Source organism: Aquarana catesbeiana, linkage group LG01 (genome assembly GCF_042186555.1).
Source record: "Aquarana catesbeiana isolate 2022-GZ linkage group LG01, ASM4218655v1, whole genome shotgun sequence".
Lineage (NCBI taxonomy): Eukaryota > Metazoa > Chordata > Amphibia > Anura > Ranidae > Aquarana > Aquarana catesbeiana.
Genome location: NC_133324.1, coordinates 538,725,234 through 538,737,744, shown reverse-complemented (window position 1 = coordinate 538,737,744; position 12,511 = coordinate 538,725,234).

Genomic DNA, 12,511 nt, shown 5'->3' with positions numbered 1-12,511 from the left:
GGCGCCTAGGTATCCAATCACAAAGGATGAATGGTGACGTCCCAACCACCCAGCGGGGAAGGAATGTAATGACTATACGGGAGGAAGGAACAAACATCTTAATGTAGATAGAGTAAAACATCCCCTGGTGGTAAACATTAAAATAGCAAGGACGGGCGCCTCCGTATAATAGTACAATGGCTAAAGATAATGATACAGCAGGGACATGCAAATGGAAATTTACCCAATACATAATGCCCACTGTATAACTAATGGCAAAAATCATGTGTATAAATTAGATACCGGTCTAAAAAACATAACAATAAAAGATTTTTTGAGCATGAAAGACCAGGTAATAAAAAGAAAATCCATTTTAAATATAATGTCAGAAAAAAATGTGGTGATGAATAAAAATAATAAAAAATCCATACCAAAAAAAAAATCAAAAGGTAGCGTAGCACTAAATCTGACAACGTGATTTATATACTTATGTGCCCTCATTATTGCACCCACCATAAAAAATAAAAAAAAAATTTTTTATATAAAATATAGGTGTTGTACTAATACCTACAAATAATCTTAATACCAGAATAAAATTCATCAAAGTTCCAGTATGCAGAAAGGGGATAAAATACAAGGGGACTAGTGTCATCAGTAAATGAATAAATTAGAAGATGTAATCAAAAACATATGTAAAAAATAAGAAATGTCTTAGATATGGTGTTGTGATATAAAAATGTATAAAAATGTATATGCAACCAAATGTAGAAAAAACTCCCATATACTGTCATATGGAAAAAATAGACCCATGTATCTCAAAGATGCATGACTCAAACACAAAAAGACATCAGCATCCCCCACACCTCCGAGTGTGGGAGGTAGTGGACCCCCCGTCCAATGTGGGGACCATGATCTTCACTTTAAACAAGGATTAATTTATCCCCGGGGGTAAACCATATCTCGATATAAAGAAGAACACCATTTTTAATCTGTATGTAACCAAAACCGGTACCTTTTAAAAGAACGTATACTGATGTTCCAAACAAAGGACACATATTTAGAAGTTGGATAAAAAACAATTTAGGTCAATATCCACATTAAGACCTCTAGGGACCAGGCTGTCCAATAAATATATCCATCTGGTCTCGTTTTGGGATATCAGTTTTTTCCTACTACCCCCCCTCCAATTTACCTTGATGGTATCGATGCCATAAAAAATCAGGCCTGATGGATCTCTATGGTGGTATTCATCAAAGTGTCACACTTTTTTATTTTTTATGGTGGGTGCAATAATGAGGGCACATAAGTATATAAATCACGTTGTCAGATTTAGTGCTACGCTACCTTTTGATTTTTTTTTGGTATGGATTTTTCATTATTTTTATTCATCACCACATTTTTTTCTGACATTATATTTAAAATGGATTTTCTTTTTATTACCTGGTCTTTCATGCTCAAAAAATCTTTTATTGTTATGTTTTTTAGACCGGTATCTAATTTATACACATGATTTTTGCCATTAGTTATACAGTGGGCATTATGTATTGGGTAAATTTCCATTTGCATGTCCCTGCTGTATCATTATCTTTAGCCATTGTACTATTATACGGAGGCGCCCGTCCTTGCTATTTTAATGTTTACCACCAGGGGATGTTTTACTCTACATTAAGATGTTTGTTCCTTCCTCCCGTATAGTCATTACATTCCTTCCCCGCTGGGTGGTTGGGACGTCACCATTCATCCTTTGTGATTGGATACCTAGGCGCCTCCTTGTACCATTTAAGACGTGTGGTGTACCAAGATGGCCACGCCTCAGATGACGTCTTGATGACGAAACGCGTAAGGCGTGGCCATACGGTACGCACACGTCGCTTCTACGTTTCCTCTGCACTTCCGGTTTTGGTAGCCGAGCTGGTGGAACGCACGCCGTCACCTCGCTACCTATACACCATCCGCTTTTTGTTTTACCAGGAGAGCACTGTCAGCTCCCGTTTTTAAACTTTTATTCTTTTGATAATAAACTTCTATTTCCAAACGGATTTATACTATGAGGATTCCTTGTTTCTCCACACATATTTTGCTCCGGTGGATACTTATGTGAAGGACAACGCGGATCCAGAAGGAGGGGGCTCGCTGAACCTGAGAGGGGGATTTCGGGGCTTCAGGATTCCGGACACAGGATCTACTTTTGCCCTTCACCCCTGCAGGGGTTGGGCTTTCTGGTGAGTGGGGGCACAAGAGGGGGCCTGCCAATCACGGATACACCAAACATCATTGTTCGTTGAGGATAATACACCTGTCAGACATACCTCCATTGGACAATTTATATTGGACAATTTTGATTGCAATACATATGTTAATTTATTTATATTCCATTTAACATTTTTTTATGTTTTATTTTTTACTTTTTTCACTTTCATAACACATTTTTTCATTCACTATTCACATCAAGAAGAACATTAAGTTCATTTGGGACACTTATACACATTTTGTATGTATTACATATGATATTGGACACTTGAGTGGGTTTCCTAAACAACGACATTACTTTTTATGACATTTTTTATGATATATTTCTCTGATATTTTTTACCATGCACGATTTTGCAACAATTTTTTACTTATGGTTGTGATCCACCCATTCACACCCTATGCCATCACGTATTGGTTTAATTTATATTATTTCAGTTAGAGTTTTCTTACACATGTTGCAGTGACCTTTGGGGCACTTTGCACATTTACTGTTTTAAATATATATTTTTTTCTTCTTTCTTCTTTTTTCTATTACAAACAAAAAAATTTTTTTTGGTTGCGCATCACATTTGTTGGTTCTTTATATTTGCGAACAGCGCCATTCCCCTTTAGAATATTTTGTTTATGTGGATTTCACTTCGGTGTCTCCATTTTGCTTGGGGGGCTGCAGTTCCTTGTTAACACTGATCCTAAGCGCGGAATATTTGTTTCCCACCGGCAGGCTGAGCCGGGCACCGCACGGGCCCCGCTGCCTTTACCCGGAGGGGGCTCGAAAGGTTTGGAAGCCTCGAGCCCGGACGCTCACCGCCGAGGAGGGATTGATGTCTCAGGGTGTAATCACAGAGACCCCCTCAGAAGAGCAGGGTATGTGGTTTTATTCAAATCTCTTCACGGTACCGAAACCGATTGGAGATGTCAGACCCATTTTAGATCTCAAAGTTCTAAATCGCTTCCTAAACATATGCTCTTTTCGCATGGAGTCAATCCGGTCAGTTGTATCCACCCTACGGGGAGAAGTTCTAGCATCAATAGACATCAAAGTTGCATATCTACATGTGCCAATTTTCCCCGTTCATCAGAAGTTTATGCGTTTTGCGGTGGAACAGCGCCACTTTCAGTTTGTGGCCTTGCCCTTCGGGTTAGCCACCGCTCCCCAGGTATTTACGAAAGTTTTGGCCCCAGTACTAGCAAGACTAAGAGGCCAGGGTATAGCAGTATAGGCATACATTGATCTACCAGCAGCAGGTCGTCTGTCAGTGGCACGGTTAAACCAAGGGGTGTCCAGTACAGTCAGTTATCTGGAACACCTAGGCTGGATTCTCAACCTAGAGAAATCATCCTTACAATCGGTAAAGAGTATTTTTGCCCCAGGCAAAGTCAATGCTATAAGGAAGCTGGTCCAGGTGGACAAAGCGAGGAAGGGTCCTTCCATTCGCCTTTGCATAAGGTTGCTAGGGAAGATGGCTTAATTCGAAGCAGGTCCCTATGTCCATTTTCAAGACTGTTGCAATACAGTATTCTGTCTGCTTGGAACAGGAAGGCCTAAGCCTTGGATTATATATTGAAAAATTGGGCACAAAACTATATATACATATGAATGTCAACTAAACCTACATAGGTGTGACAAAATAATCACCACATATACCATAAAATACAAAACCAGTCCAATATAGAAAAAATTGTGAAATAAGTGTGAATGGGTGCATTTCTTCTGTGTAGGTGAAATCTCCAACACCCTGCCTTCATAAAACGGAAAATTGAATACTCCACCTTTCTGTAATTTTCCTTTCCTGGTGCCTACCCATGGCAGCATACCAATGGTTGGTGGCTCCGCCCTCGTCCAACAGGACCACGTAACTCTATAAAAAAGTTAATCCCCCCCTCAGGTATTCTTGTAACTAGTCTTCAGAACCTTAAGGATTATTGAAGGGAGGGTGTATGCTGCCATGGGTAGGCACCAGGAAAGGAAAATTACAGAAAGGTGAGTATTCAATTTTCCGTTTTCCTGGTGCCTCCATGGCAGCATACCAATGGTAAATAACTCGCTTACAGGGTGGGTACTGTAATGATAATTTTTTAATGAGTTTACAAAACTGAACGTTCTTAGGCCCTTTTCCCAAAGTCTCGGGAGGTAAGGACCGCCAGATCTAGGCTATAATGCGACATGAAGGTGTTGAAGGATGACTAACTAGCCGAACTGCAAATTGTCTCAGGGGAGACCCGAGCCAAAGCTGCCCAAGAGGAAGCCATTCCCCGTGTCGAGTGAGCATTCACCGCATTTGGAACTGGGAGACCACTAGCCCGATACACCTTCTGGATTCGTTTCACGATCCAGCTGGCCAAGGTCATTTTGGAGGCTGCCATTCCTTTCCTTGCGCCCTTGGGAATAACAAATAGTCGATCCTTGCGGAATTGTCAGCTCCAAGTAACGTTTCAGGGACCTTGACACATCTAATTCATGTAGTTTTGAGGAGGTTGGGTCCTCTCCGAAGGCTGGGAGAACCCATTCTTGATTGAGATGGTAGACTGAGGGAACCTTCGGGACAAACTGATGAATAGGCTGCAGAACTACCCTGTCTGGGAAGAACGTGACATAGGGTTCTTGTGCTCCTAGAGCTTGAATTTCCAACACTCTGCGCCCCGATGTGATGGCGATCGGAAAGGTTGTTTTCCAGGTAATGTCTTCCAATGCACATTCCCCAGTAGGTGCAAAGGGTGGGCTGGCTAAGGCGTTGAGGACAACTGTCAAATCCCATTTGGGCTAAAGAGTCTTCCTGGAAGGATGTAACCTAAGGACTGCTTTTAGGAAACGGTCTACAAGGGGATTTAGTGCCCAGCGTGTGTCCGTTAAAGCTGATAAGGCCGAAACCTGAACCTTCAGAGTGCTAAGCCCTAAGCCTAAGTCTAGGCCCGACTGTAGAAATAGTAGAATATTATGGACCCCAGGATCCATCGGATCGAAATGGCTGGATTCAGCTAGCTGAACAAATTTCTTCCATACCCTGTAGTAGGTTGCATTGGTAGATGACTTCCTGGCTTGTAGCAATGTTTGGACGACCTCCTGTGAGCACCTTAAGTCACCCAGTCTCTTCCGCTCAATTTCCAGGCCTTCAAATCCAGGATCTCCGCATGTGGATGAAAGAAGCTGCCTTGAGATAGGAGTTTGCCCGTGTGGGGAAGCGGAAGTGGGTCGCACATAGCCATCTTGGCTAAGAGTGGAAACCACGGTCTCTTTGGCCAGTATGGAATGACCGCCAGGATAGTGACTTTCTCTGATGTTAGGCGCTGGAGGAACCTCAGTATCAGAGGAACCGGAGGGAATGCATACCCCTTCTGGAAGTTCCAGGGCTGGATTAGGGCATCCACCCCTGCTGACCTTGGAGATGGGAATCTTAAGAAAAACAGTGGAGTTTTTGCATTGAGCAGGGAAGCAAAAAGATCTATCTGGGGAGTACCCCACTGTTGGCATATCCAACGGAAAACTTGAGGGTCCAGTGACCATTCGATGAAAGACCTTGAAAGGTGATCGGCTAGTTGATTCTCGGGGGCTGGGATCTAAGCGGCCTGAAGATTGACCAAATTGTTCTCCGCCCAAGATATAATTGGGTCTACTTCGCTGGTTAGGGACCTGCTGCGTGTCCCCCCTTGGTTTTGAACATAGGCCACTGCTGCTTGGTTGTCCATTTGGAGTAGTATGGACTTGTCCTTGAGAAGAGGAGCCAGATGTAGAATTGCCATCCATGCTGCCCTTAGCTCTAGGATGTTGGAAACCATTCCTTTCCGCCTTGAATCGCCACCTTCCTTGCACTAGCTAGTTTAGGTAGTGTGCTCCCCATCCTAATTGACTTGCATCTGATGTCAGGATGGACCATGAGACGGGTCCCAGAGAACGATGGACTAGAAGGTTGGGTGGTCTTGTCCACCACCAAAGGCTGGATTTGATGGCCAAGGTGATGATTATTAACTGTCCCAAATGCTTCCTTCTCCATTGCGCCAGAAACCCCGATTGGAAATCTCGCAGATGCCACCTGGCCCATTTCACCATTGGTATGCAGGATGAAAGGGACCCCAGGAGGCTCAGATAGTCTGATGCTGGCATGGAGCGGCTCCCTAACGTCTGCTTCACTATCAATATCGGGATCTTCTCTGGTGGGAGTGACACAGCCCTCTCCGGGGTGTTGAACAAAGCTCCCAGGTATGTCATTTTTTGCGTAGGTGTCAATTGACTCTTTGAGTAATTGATAAGCCACCCAAATTGGGACAAAGTGTTCAGGACTAACTGTACTTGCGCCTCCAGAGTTCCTCTGTGTTGGGACAGGATTAGTATGTCGTCTAAGTAGTGCAGGACCCTGACGCCCTTTTCTCGGAGGGGAGCCAAGATGGCCACTAAAACTTTGGTAAAAGTTCTGGGGGCTAATGAAATCCCAAACGGCAGGTACTGGAACTGGAGGCGGAGATCGCCCATCTTGAACCTGAGAAAAGGTTGGAAATAATGGTGGCTGGGGATGTAAAGGTACGCATCTTGAAGATCTATAGAGACCATCCAATCCCTGGTTGCACTGACAGGATGACTGTGTTCAGGGATTCTTGAAATGCTCTACCCAAATGTACTTGTTTAGCCTCTTCAGATCCAGTACGGCCTCCAGCCTCCTGATTTCTTGGGGACTAAAAAGATTGGGGAATAGAACCCCGAGTGTCTCTCCAAGACGGGTATTGGTAGAACTGCCCGCTGCTGAAGTAGTATTTGGATATACTGAAAGAGAACCTGCTTCTTTTCCTTGGAAGTCGGAATCTTGGTGGGCTGGAAAGAAAAGGGTGGAAGACGGCTTTTGAACTTCCAAAAATGCCCTTGAAGAACCGTGGAGACTGCCCATGGATCCGCGCAATTTTCCACCCAAACCGGGGCAAAAGACCTGAGTCTTGCTCCTACTGGACCGGATTGGGTGGGTAAGGAGTCAAAAAGACTTCTGGCCCTCAACCGCTCTTCTGTACTCCTTACGGGGCCGGTATGTTCTGGCATTCCTAGGTCTTTGTTGGGTGGCTGGTCGTGAGTTGAATTTCCTTCTCCTATTCCTATCCTGGGGAATAAGGCCACTCTTGCCACCTGTGACTCTGGTTATGGCCGTATCCATTTTCTCGACGAACAGGGCCTTTCCATCGTACGGAATGCGACATCAGGATTGTTTTGACGATGGGTCCGCTGACCATGGTTTTAGCCATAATTCTCTTCTGGCTGTAATGGAGTACAGCATGGCCCTCGAGGAACACCTCAGGATATCGATGGCTACCTCTGCCATAAAGTCCGAGGCCAGTTTCAGCTCATCCAGTGCCTTGATGATTTCGTCTGCCCCTAAGCCTCGTCTGAGAGCCGCCTCAATATTATATGACCATACTCTGGTAGCCCTGGAGATTGAAGACAGTACCGCTGCTGGTTTGCAAGCTCCCTCCGTTGCCTGATAAACTTTTTTAAGATCTGAATCGATCCTACAATCCAGGGGATCCCTGAAGGAGACTGCATCCTCTAAAGGCAACGTTGTGTTCCTGGCTAATCTCATGATTGATGCGTCCACAGTCGAAACAGAATCAAAGAGTTGAGCGTCTGCCTCTGCCAGTGGGTAAAGTTTTTGTAACCTATTGTAGGCGACAGGTCTCTTGTCCACTTTCCGCCACTCCTCCGTAACCACTTCCTTAATTTCATCCATCAAAGGGAAGTTTGAAACCTTTTTTGTCAGGTGAGGAAAATATTTTTTGGTTTTGGATCGAGGTTCCGGGTCTTCCTCCCACTGAATCACTTCTTTCACTGCGACAACAAATGGATCCACCAAGGCGAAATCAAAAGATGTTGAATTATCCTTGACTGCAATCGATTCGTCCTCTGAATTAGCCTCCGAACTGGGTCGGAGAAGAGGCGTCTCCACCGCTCTCTCTTCCACCGGCGGAACTGACTGATCCTGAGATAGCGCTAGCTCCCGGATGGAATCTTTGATCAAACCTTTAATTGAGTCTATGGACCCTTGTCTGCCGTGGCTTTCAGGAGGCACTGACTACTTTCCAATATTCCTGGTAGGGCTTGTTTCCCGCAGACCCAGCAGGCCTTTTTCCATGTATGTGTCGACCCGCTCTGGGAGTCATGTCTGCTTGAGGTATGATGAGGTGACCTCCGACTGCTTCGGGAAGCATGAGCAGAGGATGAGTGCGAGTGACCAGAGGTTCTGTGACCTTTTGACCTATCATCAGAACCTCTGCGAGATGAATCACGGTGTGGGCTGTGGGAAAAAAAGGATAAAGGGATATTTCCATTTGCCCCAAGAAAGCTCTTTTAAAAGAAGAAACTTACCTGTTTGATGCAGCCCTTACCTAGTGGTATGTTGAGGATCTATATTTTGATGCGGCATTGTGACAACTAGGCACAGAAAGGGAAAATATTAATAGTTATACACATGTATATATAAATATACATGCAACCATATATATATATATATATATATATATATATATATATATATATATATATACACACACACACACACACACACACACACACACACACACACACACACACACACACCCATAACCACTTATAAACTTCTACTTTGGCCGGGCTCCATAATAGGGAGGCAAGGTAGAAAAATGGAGAAGACACCAGCAGCTGTCTTCCCTCTGACAGCCTGGCTAAAATGACACTCCAGGCTTGCTTAAATAGCAATTAGCCTAGGGTGTACCAAAATGGCTGCCGCTTTGCCTCAGAAGGCTACTGCGCATGCGCCGTGCGTTCCGCCTAGGCAACGAAAATGTGCTGAGAGACGCGCGCGAAGTGTCCAAGCACACACAGGAGGGGAGGGTGGCGGCCATCGGAGCAGGAGGAGGCTGCACTAGGCTGCCAGTGATTCCAGGAAGCACGCTGTGAAAGAGGGGAGCGGTATGCTGGTCTATCTTGCAAAAAAAATGATATTTTGCCACTGAAGGCCCCAGACCTGATTGGAATAGCCAGCGTTAGAGACAGGGGAGAAGGAAATGCTCCTGGATCTCTCATACCCCAAAAAAGATCCATAGAAAAAAAACAGGCTCCCATACTTATATGGTGCATTTAGCAACCCAAGTAATGGGACTCCATACTGCAGGAGAGCATGAACCTGCAATGGTCACACCATATGTTGGTGAGGTAGGGCTGAACTGTGATCCTGCAGGGATGAGGACAGGAAAAAGAATACCTGAGGAGGGGAGTAACTCTGGAGCCAACCATTGGTATGCTGCCATGGAGGCACCATTAAATGTGCAGTATGCTAGTTCCTTGTGAAAAAAATGCTTCACCCGAATTGACAAATCTGCTCACCGGATATCTCTTGCCACAAAATGACCACCAGGCATAAAGTATGGAAAACTTCCTCGGCAAACCAGGATCCTCCAAGCCAATTTGAACTTCAATCGAGCATCTCTAATATCAATCAAACCTCATACAATCATAGATGGTGAATGGTAATCCTCTGATAATTACACTCACAGTGCAAATCCCAAATGCTCCTTATCCTTATCTTAAATCTGTAAAGATTGGCTCTCCCAAGAACGAGCCAAAAAATGGCAATATAGTTAATACTGTCTTTATTGTGAAAGCACTTACATGCCTTGAAACGTACAGCAGATAGAAGCTCAGCTGTGGGATGAAGCAGGGGCCGGTATGTCACTAGAATGTGAAACAGGGAAGCGCGGCGTGCCCAGGCGCACGTCATTAGGAAAATGGAGGCTGACGCCATGATACCGGAGCCTAAATGCTGTGCAATACAGCGCTATTGGTCAGTGGCAGTCACATGGGATGAAATGTGTGTTTCCATAAAGTTTCCAATGTGCAAACAACCAAGCCTCTGTCTCATGCGTACTGACCTCATGATACCAAAATAACATAACAGAACATTAAATGTGAAGATATTATTAAAATCACAAATAAGAGAACAAATTAGAAAAAAAAAATTCTAAACTTTTTCATCTAAGTTGTGTACGATGGGCTGGGTCATGGTAGGATGCTTTGGATGTTTACTTCCTATATGATTCCTATATGATTTCTATATCTTATGGTTTTATATATAATGTTTTTAAAACATTTTTTTTTTTAGTTAGAATGGTTCAGTGAACCTGTTCTATTGGGGTTGTGTGTGGATGTGTGCTTAATGTTGCTTGGAGTGTACCTATTTGCACATATGCATTATACTCAATGGGTGGGTTCATTTTCTATTATATAGTAGGTGAGGGTGAAAAAAAGACACAAGTCCATCAAGTCCAACCTATGTGTGTGATTATGTGTCAGTATTAAATTGTATATCCCTGTATGTTGCGGTCATTCAGGTGCTTATCTAATAGTTTCTTGAAGCTATCAATGCTCCCCGCTGAGACCACCGCCTGTGGAAGGGAATTCCACATCCTTGCCGCTCTTACAGTAAAGAACCCTCTACGTAGTTTAAGGTTAAACCTCTTTTCTTCTAATTTTAATGAGTGGCCACGAGTCTTGTTAAACTCTCTTCTGCGAAAAAGTTTTAGCCCTATTGTGGGGTCACCAGTCCGGTATTTGTAAATTGAAATCATATCCCCTCTCAAGCGTCTCTTCTCCAGAGAGAATAAGTTCAGTGCTTGCAACCTTTCCTCATAACTAAGATCCTCCAGACCCTTTATTAGCTTTGTTGCCCTTCTTTGTACTCGCTCCATTTCCAGTACATCCTTCCTGAGGACTGGTGCCCAGAACTGGACCGCATACTCTAGGTGCGGCCGGACCAGAGTCTTGTAGAGCGGGAGAATTATCGTTTTATCTCTGGAGTTGATCCCCCTTTTAATGCATGCCAATATTCTGTTTGCTTTGTTAGCAGCAGCTTGGTATTGCATGCCATTGCTGAGCCGATCATCTACTAGGACCCCCAGGTCCTTTTCCATCCTAGATTCCCCCAGAGGTTCTCCCCCCAGTGTATAGATTGCATTCATATTTTTGCCACCCAAATGCATTATTTTACATTTTTCTACATTGAACCTCATTTGCCATGTAGTCGCCCACCCCATTAATTTGTTCAGGTCTTTTTGCAAGGTTCCCACGTCCTGCGGAGAAGTTATTGCCCTGCTTAGTTTAGTATCGTCTGCAAATACAGAGATTGAACTGTTTATCCCATCCTCTAGATCGTTTATGAACAAATTAAATAGGATTGGTCCCAGCACAGAACCCTGGGGAACCCCACTACCCACCCCTGACCATTCCGAGTACTCCCCATTTATCACCACCCTCTGAACTCGCCCTTGTAGACAGTTTTCAATCCATGTACTCACCCTATGGTCCATGCCAATGGACCTTATCTTGTACAGTAAACATTTATGGGGAACTGTGTCAAATGCTTTTGCAAAATCCAGATACACCACGTCTACGGGCCTTCCTTTATCTAGATGGCAACTCACCTCCTCATAGAAGGTTAATAGATTGGTTTGGCAAGAACGATTCTTCATGAATCCATGCTGATTACTGCCAATGATACCGTTCTTATTACTAAAATCTTGTATATAGTCCCTTATCATCCCCTCCAAGAGTTTACATACTATTGATGTTAGGCTAATTGGTCTGTAATTCCCAGGGATGTATTTTGGGCCCTTTTTAAATATTGGTGCTACATTGGCTTTTCTCCAATCAGCTGGTACCATTCCAGTCAGTAGACTATCTGTAAAAATCTGTATAGATGGGCGTTTGCTGCTGTACACTATGGCGACACTAGATGGCGCTGTGGTGTAGCGAACTCGTGGTTTACATTTTTTCTGGTTTTAGCATTATAAACAAGGCAGCTTGTTTTTAAAGATTATAGATTATTAAAATATATGGTATATGGACTGTTATGGGTGATATTGCTAATGTTTGCCTATGTCACATCTTATGGACTGGATACAAGATTCCCAGTCATGTAATGGGGTTTTATTATGCCGTTTTTTGTAGAAATTTTTTTTTCTGATCTGTTCTCTTATTTGTGATTTTAATAATATTTTCACATTAAATGTACTATCTGTTATGTTATTTTGGTATCATGAGGTCAGTACGGATGAGACAGAGGCTTGGTTTGCACATTGGAAACTTTATGGAAACACACATTTCATCCCATGTGACTGCCACTGACAGCGCTATATTGCACAGCATTTTGGCTCCGGTATCATGGCGTCGGCCCCAATTTTCCTGACGACGTGCGCCTGGGCACAAAATGCATTGAAAACGAGGCTGTAGATGCTTGACACAGGAGCAATCTCTTCCACCCCTAGCTGAGACGCAT